This window comes from Channa argus, chromosome 12 (genome assembly GCF_033026475.1).
Source record: "Channa argus isolate prfri chromosome 12, Channa argus male v1.0, whole genome shotgun sequence".
NCBI lineage: Eukaryota > Metazoa > Chordata > Actinopteri > Anabantiformes > Channidae > Channa > Channa argus.
Window position 1 is genome coordinate 11,256,530 of NC_090208.1, and position 15,510 is coordinate 11,272,039.

The 15,510-nt window shown below is 40.4% G+C and overlaps 1 protein-coding gene across 4 annotated transcripts in view; it reads left to right on the forward strand.

Annotated features, from left to right (window-relative positions):
* The window catches only part of kcnip4a (potassium voltage-gated channel interacting protein 4a), a 116,596-nt gene that overhangs the window by 51,681 nt on the left and 49,405 nt on the right, over positions 1–15,510 (forward strand). The gene's annotated exons all lie outside the window — the stretch shown is intronic.

Genomic DNA, 15,510 nt, shown 5'->3' on the forward strand with positions numbered 1-15,510 from the left:
AGGTATTCATCGATTGCCTATTGACCCTAAGCCCAGATACAGAACAGCACTGTGACGCCACAGCTTGACCGTGAAATGGGATTTTATGACATAGTCGTAAAATAAAATAGTGCAAAATTTGAAGCAGACTTTAACCCTCTCTGCTCTGTTATGGCAAATGCCGGCAATTGAGAGATTAAATGTTCGGGGCAGTCAAAAACAACAGCTACTGCAATGCTTTGAGGATGTCAGGATGGCTATAGTACGGCATTACTGCAGGAGGGGATTCAGTGCTTTCATCAAGGATATTTCAGCAATTCAGACACCTGCCACAACTCCTCCAGTTTAAGTGCTATCTGCTTACAGGCAAGCATGAAGAACACTGTCAAACTTATGTAAATTCAAATGTCTGTCAAACTGCACCGTGAGCAAAATTCTCTATCGTGACTTGAGGTCTGTGTTTGTTGGTGTCTTTTTTTTGACTACTCGAACCAGATGGGTGTTAGTTACATATAGTTAGATTAGAGTACTGTATGAAATATATGAAGACACTGTCTTGGTTGTTAAGCCTGTGCAATTAAAATGTATAAATTGCATTATAAGCTTAAGAAAGAAAATCTTGTCTCTTTTCTGACCAGAAAAGTCTTAACTGTTTTTTGAAACAGTCCACAGTCTGTGGTGCCCTCAGGTTCTGAGGCAGAGCGTTCCAGAGCCGTGGAGCAGCTGCTGAGAAAGCTCAATCCCCCCATGTGTGTTCATTTTTGTAAGGGTGTCCTTCAACATCTGTGTGTGTGTGTGTGTGTGTGTGTGTGTGTGTGTGTGTGTGTCGCACTTCACTGTGGGGAATTTGGCCTAACAAAATTTTCCTGTTCCTGAGAATGGACACATAGACATTTGAGACGCAACTGCTTGTACCACTGTGACGAATGCATGCTAAACAGCACTTACTGCAATTGGTGGTGGCCTCACATTAAACTTGCACCGTGGCCTGTAAACCTGCAGATGGGTGAGTATAATTGACTCCTGCAAACAGCGTAATTGCAGAGAAATGGGCTGTTTTCCAACACGGCTCTGATTTAAAACCGAACCCACGAAATGCCAACCACTGAGCAAGTCCTGTCTCAGCCCACAATGCCATGGTGCCTCGCTGGAAAAATGAGTCCCTTTCCCAGGTAAGTAGAGAAATGCTGGAAGCTTGTTACCTGCTGTGTTTGTCATGTGCATTTCGTGGGTGGAGGTACAGAGGGAGTACAGTGAATCTGAATTAGAGTACAGTGTAGACAGGGTGTGTGTGTGTGTGTGTGTGTGTGCGCTTAGTAAAGGGGAGTTGAGCTAGGAGAGAGATCGGCATACCATGATAAAAATGTCCCAATTAAAGATGTTGGCTATGTCATTTAAAGTTTAGCATCTTGCTATAGTGAGGTTTTTTTTGTGTACTGTGTACTTCTCTCTGTAGTCATTTAGTTTCTGCATAGTTATTTTCTATCTCGTTGTTGTTTTTGTATTATAAAATCAGACGTTTACATCCACTGTATGAAAAGACGCCTAATATGTTTTCCCCCCCTCAATGTCTAACATTAAATCAGACTAAGCTTTTCTTGTTCCAGGTAACTGAGGATTAGCTACATCATTTCTATTTGCTAAATGCCAGAACAATGAGAGAATTTTCTTGAGAATTTGTTACTTTTTTTCTAAGTCAAAGATCATTATGCCTTTTTAAACAACTTGTGGAAGCCCACATGATGATGTTGACGACGACGATGTCCTGGCTTTGGAAGCTTCTGATTAAGTTAATTGGAGGCACACCTCAAACACGCTGCTTCCTTGTAGGAGATCATAGGATAAAATCTAAAAAAATCAAGCAAGATATTAGGAAGAGAATTGTGGACCTCCACATGTATAACCGTTAAACATAATGACCATTGTTACATTGGAAGAAAAAGGGGGAAGCTTGCAAGCCTGAAAACGCCATCCCAGCTGGGAAGTACAATAGTATCATGTTGTGGGGCTGTTTTGCTGCAGGAGGAACTGTTTCACTTTACAAAAACATCAGCATCTCAAGACATCAGCCATGAAGTTAAAGCTTGGGGCAAATCGGTCAGTGAGGGGGGAAAAAGTTATGTCATTTTTATGACAGTGTATGTAATCTTTTGGTTTCAAGTGTATCTTTGAAGTTGTTTTGTATATGTATTTGTGGTTTTGTATTTCTTTTGTGGATATTTGGTCTCTTTGTAGTCATTTTCTGGCTCTTCCAGTTGAACCAGAACCCGTAAGTGGCTGCTTTTGGATTAAGAACTGCAGCTGAAGTTCAGTATTTTGTTCTCTCTAGAAATGAGAAGGAGCTGTCCATCATTCTGCCTGTACCCTCTGTGTATTGTGATGTGATGTAAGGTACTAAAGATACAAAAACAAATATTGAATTGAATTTTGTTTTGAGTCTCTATACCTGTGCCAAATAGGCCTGTTTGACTGCAAGGAGTTGGCAACCTTTTCATTTTTCTAATGGCACTCACCACATGCTCCCTCATACCACGTATGGGTTATCAATGAGCCGTGACTATACCACTTAAAGACAGGCCTAACTCATAATTTCACATTAACAGCCACAGTTGCCTGCACCAATATGGCAGTATCTCTCTGTTGACTCCTCCAACTGACTTCTGTACCATTAACTACTGTCCCTCAGGGAAAGGCTCAGCCTTGTATGTTCCCTGAAATGTTCTCAGGGAGGAGTACACTGTCAGACCTTGGTGTTTACCTTGCAATGCATAATTCACACGGACATTTCTGCTAGTCAGGTTAACCTCATGGAATTTTCATGAGCCGGAACTTTACCTAGTTCAGTTCCAGTAGGTACATTATAGAGGAGCTTGTTTTCCATATGGCTTCAGTGGGGTGAAAGGTCAGTCGATATGGTCTTGTGGAGACCGATTTAAAGCTTATAGTGTTGTATTGACTTTGACCTTGACAAAAATATGTTTATCAGTAGCAGTTGAGGTACCCAGTAGATGATCGCTGTAGTAACTGTGCTCTTGCTTGTGGGTGGTTTACACTGTGTAGAATGCACATACAGTACACTGTAGTGTTGTCTGCTGTGGAGAACTGCTGGAGTCAGGACCGCATTACCAACTGTAGCACTTACCCACTTTCCTTTTTGCTCACCCTTAAGCAGCCTGAGAGATGAAATGATGATCCATATATCTGTCCTGTTGCATCTTTTCAGTGAAGCTGAACCACCACTGGGTCAAGCGGAAATATTCAAGATGCCGTGTACATCTTTCTATTTTTTCAAACTATCTGGTGTCTCCAGCACCATATCAAATAACTGGTGTGTTAAACAGCATTTGGCTGCACAGCTTGAGTTTGTCCAATATTGTTTCATCCAAGGCTGTTTGTTTTTTTTTTTTACACTTAGGGTTGCAACCTTTAAACAGTTGCAGCATTTTAATTGCAAATGTGAGTTGAAGAAAGGTGAAGAAGACCATACTCAGATGTAGAAAATGATATGGTTCCCAGACTGTTGTTGGTCTTATCGGGACTTGGGTTAGGTTGGAAACACTATTAGTGATGGAAGTCAACCCTTGGTGCTTTGATGTACTGACTGAAATGTTAGTCTGTATATCACCAATTTTGCACAGTGTTATAAAGGCAAACATCTTTCGCGCCTGCATTTGGAGGAAATTGCCACTTTGCTGTTTACTGCTTTATCCCACATCCATCTCCACAATTATTGTGGTGTTTATGCATTTGGTAGCAATGCAATTGACTTTCTTTTGACACAACAGTAATAATCGCAGTGGGTTTTTTTTTTTTTCAGTCACTGCTAAGTGTGTGCTGCTAAATTAGCCCGGCAGGATATGTACTGTAACATCCACTCTGAGGAGAATCTGTGGCCCGCACCCTTTGTTTCTGTGGTTGCAGAGTGGGCACATTAGTGCAATGAAAGAGGAGGATAAAGGCATTACACCGTAATAAGATATTATTTTAGTGGTGCAGTCCCTCAGCTTGTATAATACTGTATATGATCTGAAGCCCTTTGTGTGAGCTTGGTTGATATTTAAGACAGGCTGGTAGATTGTACATATCGACTGGCTTCTAGTTTCAGATCAGGATCAAGATCCACAGACAATCCACAATCGGGATTGAAGTGTTGAAGTGCACGCTGTCTTCGATGATCTATCGGATAATGTGAAGAGACATGAAACAAAGGCACGCTCTTATTTCCACCTCTCAATCTAAATACCACAAGTATTAATGACCAAAGTTGCTGGCTCGAAGTCATCGTTTCAGTTGGACAGTAAACACATCTTTTCAAGGAATCGTGCACTTCTCTCATTTTGCACTGCTGCTACTTACATTTTAATAATTTCCCTGCCTTCTTACAGTAAATCAGATAAGACTGATACTAACAAAATGAATCGACGTGACGTGGCACAACGAAACTCTTGCACCAACTTCCGAGCACTGACACATAATCTGCCCTTAATGCGGGGAACATAAGAGAGGAGGTGATACCTGCCCGTTCCCGCAGCCCCTGGCACAGGCAGCATTTAGTTACCGACTGTGTGAAAAGAGGACTTGCAACATGTCTTGCCATTTCCCCAGGGGAAAAGGGTTTCCCCTCCACTCAATGGTTTATTAATAGCGATGCATGTTGGTTGGGGTTTGAGCGTCCCCACACTATTACCATCACTGACACTGCTAGTGTTTCACCTGTCATGTTTGCTGATGAGCTGTCATTGGAGGCAGCCATATAGATCATAAAAGAGATTGTGGCAGGAGGGAGTTGATGAATGTGTCATCCGTGGTGCCATTTGTGAACCCGGTTGAGCCGAGGGCTGTTCAAGGTTGTTTATCCAACGCCACACAATTGCATTTCTCAGCTGGTATTTAAGCTGCACCAGTGTGCACACAGATAAACACAGTCATGCAGGGTTGACTCATAAAGTTATTACTTGACATATTGAAAATGTGTAATCACATTAATTTTTCATGTCAGATATGTCACATATACAACTTATCTGACCGTGAATTGACTGTAAGTCATTTTAGAAGTGAGGATTATAAAGAGGAGGGAAATTACTCTGTAATATTGCACATTGCAGGGCATTTAGACATACTCTATATAATAGTAGCCTCACTAAACACCCTTTACGACTTAAAATAATTTACAGTAGATTACTACATTTTAGACAAAACTGCAGTTTTATTTTTTAATTTATCAATTATTCCGTAACCTGTTGAATCTGTTGAAAAGCATCACAGCATATATATGTCGGTCTCTCGAGGAGCTCACGCCGTTGCATCCACAACAATTAAACACATCCTCCGTAAATGTAGCAATTTCAAACACCATAAAAACATTATTGTGCAACCCAACTTTTGGGTAAAATCTTTTGCAGGAGACTAATATGTAAATCTACGGTGCTAACTCAACCCTTCAAGGTAGAGGCTTAAATACTTGTGGAGGGTTTTACAATCCCGTCACATAACTTTACTCATACATTTCAGTAAGTGTATTTGCTCATTTTGTTGTATTCCAGTGGAGCAGAGGTGCCTTAAAAGCCTCATTAAAAATGGTTTATGTACATCGACCATTGCTTTGCTCACTTCACTACATGACCTTACATTTCTGGATACATTTCCACCCTCTTAGCTGAACAAGATATTTGACTGAAAAAAAAAACTAGCTTATTGAACTTCATATTTAATAATAGGTTTAAGTTTATTATTTCTTGTGCAGATGACTTAAACTGCATTCTGGTTAAGGTCACGTGTTGAATGAACATGTACAGTCTGCAACATTGCTCAAATTAAGTGGAGTGAGGTGTAATATTTATTGCTGTTGGGCTTTTGGGCCACTCCGATTCAAAGGAGCATTAAATTATGTTTTCATCTAGCACGAGAATTGCTTATTTAGTGATATTTGTCCCTTTCAAATAACTGCAGCAATCATGTTGTTGCATGTACCATGAAAGGGTTTTATTAGCTTCATCCTCACATATCAGAGGATGTGTTTTTGTTTTTTGTTTTTTTTTCCCCTGTTTTATTGGAGATGATTCGGGCGTGATGTGTTATGATTCAGAGTGGTCACTCCTCATTACACTGCTGCAATGCCATATCTACTGTGTTAAGAAGTGATGAAGGGCTTCGGTTAGAGGTAATCAAACCCGGATTTCTGATGTCTGTGCTGATTTGCCATGTGTTGCTGCCCAGTAAGAAATTTCATCCTGATATGTTTTGACTTGACCCGACACGTTTCACATCGGAATGAGTGGAAAAGCTCCAGTGTTGGGAGTCTTCTGCAATTTCTAGACATTGTTTTGGAGCCTTGGTGATGTCATGCACGGCTCAGTGAGCACTGATCTGTTACAGGGTGCCCAGTGTCACACAGACAGCAGCCAGCAGGGTGCACAATGGCAGCAGGTGGGGCCGTGCTAATGACAGATCACCACAAACGGATGCCATTGAGACTCGCTCACCAAGTGTGACTGCTTGGCCGGCTTCCATGTTAGGCATATAACCACTGGTGCAGGAGGTTCAAAGTCTGTGTAGTCTCCATCTGCAGTCCGAATGTAATAAGCAGATTTTTTTGTTTGTTTGTCTTTGTTGTTGTTTTTTAAAAAAACAATTTCTCGTGAGCATTGAATTTGCTGGATGTGTTTTATGGGGCAGTAGGACAACTTCATTAAAAATATGACTCCGGCCTGCTCCTCAGTTTTTTATTATGGCTCGAGGAAGATTCTGTACATGCACGCATTACTGAGGGTAGTGCTGAGTCACACACCTGAGCCCTGTTTACAGTCAGCACTTGTTCAAAGAAAAGTGGGAGGAAGAAAGAGAGAAAAATGTGAACAAAGGTGAGAATGACAAGTAAACAGATTGTGTTCACGTCTTCACATAGACACAACTACACAGTGCTCGTCAAGGCTTTCTCATAATTTATTCGACATGTCTGCAAACGACGGCGTTACCCTGCACTACACTGTGTACAAGAGGTATTTTATTACCCAAGATACAGTGACAAACCAATAATGGATCCACTAGGGTTTAATAAACATAAAAGTGCTGAGCTTCCCTGCTTGGCCCTGCTGCAGAAATTATGGTTTTGTTTTTGTTCCACTATTTGAAGGGAAGTCACCTTTTTGCTGCACCGTGTTTTTCCACAATTGATAGCAGTCGGACGTTGTGCACATCACGAGGCCGATTCCCACTGTTTCAGACCATCTGGCCAGGTAATGCAGCCCGTTGTCGCTGCAGCAACACATTATGGTTAGACCGGTGTCAGGGTGACTGTGCACAAGATACTGCTCACAGCAGAGGATTCAGTCACCGTGCAGGAAAGAAAAAACTAAGCGTTTTGTTGTTGCGTTTTGTTAGCTTGCACCACCGTCATCCGTCATCCGTCATGCATGTCATTAACTGTTCAGCTTGCATGTGCAGACTCTCATCGTCACTTATCGTTCCCTGCTGCTGGTATGTGTCTTTGAAAATATGCCTCCTGACTACCTCTGCAACCAGTGTCTTTCTCGTGTCCTCTAAAGGCTGCACTTAATTGGCCAATATTCACAAACAGCAGGTGGCAGGTTCTTTCTGAAATCAGCATCAGGATGTGGGGTCTGTCTTTGCCAACTGCTGCTGGAGGATTCTTGTCTTTTCACAATATTATGAATGTTTAAATATTTCTATCATGTCAGGTTTTCATTTTTGCAAGCCGAGTGATTACATTAGCATCGGTCACTGCTTTTCCACATCTCCGTTATTGCCTATCGCACATCTGTGAAGTAGTACTTCTGTAGTATTTCGTAATCTAATTCCCTGCTGCTGCATTCCATTATTTCCTCCATATGCAGGGAAAGAGAACCATTCATTAACAAATGTTACAATTGCCACTGATGTGAACCCATCTCTCACTCCCTTTTCTATTTCATTTCCTCTTTAAACAGTGCCGCTTTGCTGGCAGTTCTTAGATTCCGAGTTTCAAGGGATGATGCAGGAAAGTGCTGACTCCTGCCGCAAGTTTTCCTCTACTCTCAGCAGTCACCAAACAGACTGGATCATCACTGCCTGATTTAACGTACTTGTGATTGGATTCTTACTGGAGCCTGACTGATACGTGGGTGGATTAATCTAATTGCAGATATATTGTTATTACCATCCATAAAACCCAATAAACACTGCTATATGCCCTGTATATACTGCATAGGTTACTTAGATGTAACAATGTTGTATTGTCCCTGGAAAAATAAATGGGGAAAAAAAACACTTTATTATAATTAACCATTATGCCAGATGCTGTATGCAATGACTTGCTCAGGAAGATATGAGCCATTAATGAAGAGCTACGCTGTTTGACTCATTCTGTGAAAGTAATACAATGACATGGCTATTGAAGCATACCGTATTTTATTTTCTGACTTTTCATCCTAAATTCAAAGATAAGGCAGTTCACTTAGCCTATGTTCCCAGACACCCAAAAGGTGGATACCTGGTTACGTTTAGTGTTGCATTATAGGAAAATGCCAGGTTAGTGAATGTTTTCCAGTGTTTTTGTAGGTGGCGTACAGAGTTAGGCAGCCTTTAAGCTGTTTGGTTCACTCAGTTTAACCTGCAGGAGACTCTGAAGGCTTGTATGACTTGTTTTATTGTCACTGAGAAAGTAAATTCATGAGGAGTGAAAGCGTTTTGGACGTCTTTACTGCAGGAATGAAGCAGTCCAGCAGACAAGAACAACTGCTGTCACCCACTGAAAACAAGTTGGATTTTCACCGAAGAGATTATGCTTGTAGTTTACCTCGAAGTAGTGCCCCCTAAAACTACAACCTAAATGTCCGACCATCACACAAAAAAAAATGAACAACTATTAGACCAGTGTAAAACAACTAGAAATGTATACAAATTGGTGGATGGTTGATTTATTATTATTTATAACACGCCCCCCCCAAAAAAACATAGCCCATCAGCCTCTGAACTAGCACAAAGCTCTAACAAAATTTCGAATGTGCGTCAGATAGTCAAAGATTTATATTAGAGAGAGAAGATTAGAAAGAGCTCTGGCAGCGTGCACAGTGCTTTTGCAAGAGCTGTGTATTACACTACGTCATGGAAAGAACGAAAGGACATCTGCTCTCTGTTATTTACATTGTTCTTTTTGTCAAGGGCCACTAATCTTTGTTGTAAAAATATATGCTGGATATAATGTGCACTCGTTCAAAGGCAGAGTGGTTGGGATCTAAATACTGTTTAAACAGGACAAATTGAATCAACACTGGCATGCTTTTAGCTGCAGATAAGATAACATTAGATTGTTGTAGGGTAAGTCGCACAATGTTGCAAGTGATCCCTCTCCCTGATATGGCTTTCTGCAGACTGAGAACACTGGAAATCAATTGCTCCCTCTACAGTCCAAACCATAACGGTGCATTTCCAAGTGACAAATGAGCCCATTAAAATAAGTATTTGTTGTTGTTGTTGTTTTTATAATAAATATTGATTTAGTATGAGTAGATTACCTTCTATGAAAATAGTTTATTTCAGGAAAGTAGGGTTATCTTTTTTTTGTTCTGTTGCATGGGTTGTACAGTGTATTTGTATTTGGGTTTGTTTTTTTGTTTTTTTTTGCTGATTAAAAGAAAGAAAACCTTCTTCTTCACCTTGTCTTTCTCTTTCTACTGAACACCTGCAGATTCAAACCTGTTGACACTGTGCTCCCCATCACTCTGCAGGTAATCACAGTCCACATTTTCCTGCATCAGGCTGATGGCAGCTGAAGACAGAAGCACTCCGTAGACGGTCGTTGGTCCTTCATTACAATTTGATATAACAAGTTTTCTGCCAACACTATAAATGTACATATAGTTCTTACAGTACATTTTACACAGTTTACATTATGATAAAATCAGCGTAACTGTTCCTGTATATAAAGTAGGTGTCTCCTTTGAGTGTGGTCACACTGTATTTAGCGACTACTGGGTGTTTGCTTTTATTATGGGGCTTTAGCTCAGTTGGTAGAGCAGTTAGTGATTCGACTCTTGATTGCTCCCGGCTACACGTCAGTTTTCTTCTTCTGTGGTCTGGGTTGCATGATGACAGCGGGAAGGGCAGCAGGTGCCTTTAAGCAGCCTTAAGGTGGTCATCACTCTGTGCACTAACTGCTGGAGGATAATTTGACACAAATAGGGCAGCATGCTGGGGGAGGGGTTGCACTGCTCCCTCACAGCTGGAGTCCAGGCCGGCTGGTTGCGATTTTTCTTTATGGAGGTTGTATGTTTCCTCCTGATACTCTCGTGAGATTTGATGTCTGCCTCTGTTAGTCTCATTGTAATGGATTGGAGATCTGTCCAGGGCCTCAAAATGCTGTTCATCCAATGACAGCAGAGATCCCCACTGTGACCCTAAACAGGAAAAGTGGTGTAGATGATGTGTGGGATAGCTGAAGCAAACCTGTGTCAGCTTAGCTTCATATATCAGTTGATGGGATATCCACCATGCCTGACTTGCACATTAGACTTATCTCTTGCTTGTATGTCCCTAGTGGAAGCACTGGCTGAACTTTCATGCTTCAAGTAGTCATTTTATTATTATTGTATAATTATTATTGATTTGAAAAACGTCATGGGTTCATTATGTCACAAAGATGAATACTGGAGTAAAACGCTGCATTCTAAAACTAAAAAATAAGCAGTTTATAGAGCACATCGTCACATCCTTTAAAATACAAAACCTGGTTGGTGATTGTACTTAACATTGTTTTGCTGCCACTTTGTGGACAATGTAGGTGCTGTTGTTTTAAGAGATTTTAAAAATGCTTCCAAATGAGAAACAAATATGCTTAATATATAATAAATAACTTAATCTTTGATGATTAGTAAAAATATGTGAATTTTAAATAGTAATAATTGAAAATAAATAAACTCTGAACCAAAACAGAAATTATTTTTACAGGAAAAAATATTGTTTGTAGATCGGCAACAAGAATATCTGATGAAACTACTTTACTGTATTTTAAAATAATCAAATGCGCACACTTGACTGGGTACACGTAGCGGGAATTAATCCACTCTGATAAATCCTCACTTCATAAAGGTTATGGTCTCTGCTGATTCAATGGAATGATCATGTGGAGGCTGTAGAGTTTTCTATTGAGTTGTGTTCTGTTCTACTAATGGGAGTTTTTATTATTTATTTTACATTATTTTACAGTAATACACGTAGAGAAGAATATAGAATTCAATGTGATTCTCTGTCTCTCTATGCCATCGGACTCTGCTGAGCAGGTAGTCCACTCCTGGCAGAGGGAGGGGTGAGGGTGAGAGTGTGGGCTGTGCACTTTGGTTGCGCTTTGTCCTGAGAATAAAAGATCTGGCAGTATTCCTCAGTTTAGAGCTCTGTTCCATGTGTTACTTTGGCCTTTGCCTTCAAAAAGGTTCGGTTTAGGAGCACAAGCATCTGAAATGTTTACGCAAACCCCCCGCTTTTGTCTTCACCTCTGTGCAGCTAAACTTGTCTGATTCATCAGGCTCATTGTGCTAGAAGAGCTGTTCACAAGCTTCCTGTGGCGATGGCTCAACTGCATTTCCATTTGCCTTTGCACTGTTAGTTCAATAGACAGTGGGGGCAAGTACCCACCCACAGAATGGCTCGCTAGTCTGTGTCTGAGTCACATACACCTACAGGATGGCCGTGGCCCTTTTAATGAAATCCTGTATATGGCATTGAACAAACAGGAATAAACAACAGGATGAAATGTGGGGTAGATGGGGAAAAAAGCTTAAAGCCTTCCACTTATGATAATGGACTTTATCTCAAGTGCTGTGGATGAAATGGAAAAATACGTATGTTTTTATCATGATAATATTTATTGCACATTGATCAAAAGTGTTCCGTCATCGTCATAAGTAACTAAAAATACTCGAGTGTATAAAAAAAGTTATAGTGAAATTATAATTTATATCTTTATTATATCTATCGTTTTATCCCCCTTCATGAAATGTTCTCTATGACTTTTTATGTCCTCAGTTTGCCTTTATAACCTTCTTTACCTCTTTACCCTCTGAGCACTGTTTGTATCCTTGTTAGATGTGAGTATTTCAAATATGCCAGGTTGCTTAGTTGTCTGCCATGTGCAGCCTTTTTTAAATCTGTCCACTGAATCTGGACACTAGGAAGGTCATGTTAAAACATTGACCTTATTCTTTTCAAACCATTACTGTCCACTTCGCTTTGTGCATTGGATCATTGTCTTCTTGCAGGATCTACAGCTCTTTCATTTTTTACATTTGTTTTGGTGGGGGGCTGATTGTTGGAGTCTTTGCTTAACAATCTTCTGATATTGGGCTGCATTCGTTCTTCCTTGCACTTTATGCAGGGCTCCAGTGTCTGATGCAGACACACACCTCTAAAGCATCAGCAAACCTCTACCTTATTTGCCTGTGGGAATAGTGGGCCTCCCCTACAAGGCACTGTGTTTTTTTTCTTCACATAATCAAAAACTAATTTGGTTTGTTAACATGCTCCAGCATAATCCAAGTGTGCTGCCTTATGTCTAGAAGTAAGCAATGGCTTCCTACCATACATGCTTTTCTCCCAGAAAATTCAGACTTGTGCAGACGTTGCTTGACTGTGGAGATTAATTTTTTATTTATTTATTTATTTATTTATTTCCCAGTTGTCTCTTAGGAAATTTTTAGTTGGATTTGCACTTAGCCCTTGAGCATGTTTCCTTCTTTTTTAGTTATTATACTTGGTTTTTCACATTCGGAGAAAGTCTTAAAGTGTCCATGTTTCTTTCATTTCTGGAAAAGGGTCTTCACAGTAAGTACTGGTCTCTCTAACTGCTTGGAGATATTTCTACATGCCTCTCCAGCTCATATTTAAAAAAACAAAGTCTGCCTAAAGTCAGACATCAAATTAAACTAGCACAAAGTGCCTCGTAGAAGTCGAAATAACTCATTTTTACCAGTCAACACGAAGGAACACACACAAAAAAGAAAAGTCAGAAAGCGGCGTTTTCTGTCTCTATACAGTTAAAATCTGTGCGCCAGGCTTCCGAAATAAGCCCCGGGTGGAGGAGAAATCTGATTCCTCTTCTGCTTCATGTACAGTATACTGAACACAGAGTTTCAGTAACCTTGATTCTTAGGTGCATGTAGACACAGTCATGGTCAGGATGATCTGCTGAATTCTCATACGAGCATCGAGAATGGGGAACAAAGGTTATTTAAATGTCTTTGAGCACAAGAGGGTTCTTGGTGCCAGACAAAAGTAACTCAAATAACCACCTGTTACAGCCAAGGTAGGCAGAATACAATCTCTAAGTGCACAACACGTTGAACCTTAAAGAAGCCGGTCTACTGTTGCAGAAGACCACTCCTGTCAGCTAAGAACAGGAAAATGAGGCTACAATTCACAAGGACTCGTTAAAAAAAATCCAAATAGTTTTTATTTTTAACATCATAATAAGCTCACTGAACTATAACAGCCTTCACAGCCACCAGATCTTTGGGATGCACCTTTGGGATGTGGTGGAACAGTAGATTTACCTCATGGATGAACATGACAAACCTCATGACAAACCCGCAACCACATGATGCCATCATGCCGATATGGATCAAAGTCTCTAAAGTGTATGATCCTGTACTACATGTTAGTAATGTACAAGTGTTTAAATTTCATTTCAAGTAGATGTTTTCATGATGTGTTGACCACTGGTCCTGATCGTTATTGGTGATATGTGTGTGACCATTGCTCTCCTAAATTCAACTTAATTTTAATTATGAAACAGTTGCTAACAGTTGTTATAGTTAATCAGATTGTTCTTAGATTGTTTTCCTCAAGTGGTGAGTATTAAGCCCCCAGTATATGTGGAGATGATGACATTTAATTATTCCATCCTATTCTCTGGAGTGTTCAATTTAATGAAAAGTCATTACTGCTGCAACGTAATTGGGCTACTCTGTGAAAAGCCACGCTCAGTTGATTTGGACCGATCCTCATAATAGGGCTACAGCTTAGCAGTTCATGCTAAGTGGCGATGCTTTTGACACTTTCACACAGTGTCTCTTATGTTTAGCCTAGCTTCATTTTACTCTCGAACTGATATTTCCTCCCTTATTCAGTATCAATGTCAATACGTGTTTGGACATCAACTTATAAACTCTGTTGTTCTGCTAGTCGTTATATCCTCAACATGTGCTCATTGGCTCCACACAGAAGCGTCAGAAAACATCACTTATTCACAGCTGAGATTTCAGTAGAGAATTTGAGTCTAGAAAAAACAGTTGTATAGAGTAAGCGGGACAAACTAGTGATTTGGAAAAAGACGAGACTAGTGAATTTTTATGAATAGAATAAGCATTTAAACCGTATTTTTACTCTACACCTTAACATGTAGATTCTGTATCAGCTTTGACATTTTGTCAGTCTTTTTGGTCAGTCGCTTTCAGCCATTTAATTCATGCGCTTTTGACATTTTAGAATAAATTGATCCTGCCCACCTATCAGGTCAAACACTTTTGAGTTTTTCCAACACCTTTGGGCAAGTCTCACACTTCTAACCAATCAGAAAGGTCCAAAGTGTGTGCATCACATGCAAACGCAAAAGGGTTTCTCGCCCATATCTATTAATTGCACCGTACTTCGGCACAGGGAGTCTCTGGGCGGATGCTAAATTGTGTAGTTTGAATTGTTTTCTGAACAGAACTGTGCAGGTGGGAAAAAAACAAAACAAAACCATGAAACCGTTGTTTGCTGACCTCAGTAAAAACTGTTTTCAAGGACATTGAGCATTGTAATGCTAGTGTCATGCTCAAGTTATTGCCAACATTTGTGGGCAGAATCTTATAAAAGAACCCAAATTACAAAAGAAATGGGCAGAAATGTCCTTGACCTTCAAAACCACCACAATCACTTCCCCTACAGTAAATTGGAGCATTGATGCTGGTAAACTCTATCAATTCAGCGTTGCCTTTCCTTCAGTCTGACCTCCACAGGAGGCCTCAGAGCAACAAAGTAGACCCGGCTGACAGGAAGCAGGTTAATGGAGTGGGTGCAAATTGGTACTTGATTGCAGTGGTTGGCTGTTCCATTTTTGAATTGGGCTGCCGTCACACAGTTCATGAAATGAATTGTGTGTGGGTGGCAAAGGGATCGGAAGTACTTTTCATTCTATTTTCCTCTTTTGATGTGTCACATCATGCGAGCGTCTCTCTTGTACTTTCTTTATGTGGTTCTAAGCAAAGGATCCGAAGGGGAAAAGATGTGAGTCTTAACATGATTCTGACCCCCAGACCTTCTCAGTAATCCCAGGGATCTTCCACAAAGTCTGTGTGAGTCTGCCAAATAAGCAGTTGCAGGATCAACTCTGAAGAGGCAATCACTTTTTATCCATATAGGCTGTAACTGGGTGGGAAAAACACCCTATACCCTCCTGGAGATTTAGTCCACAGCTACTAATAAGTCAGTCATGTCTTGTTTGGTTAAAATACTGCTGTATTTTTCTGAGATACTCAGATGGTCAAACTGTCACACATG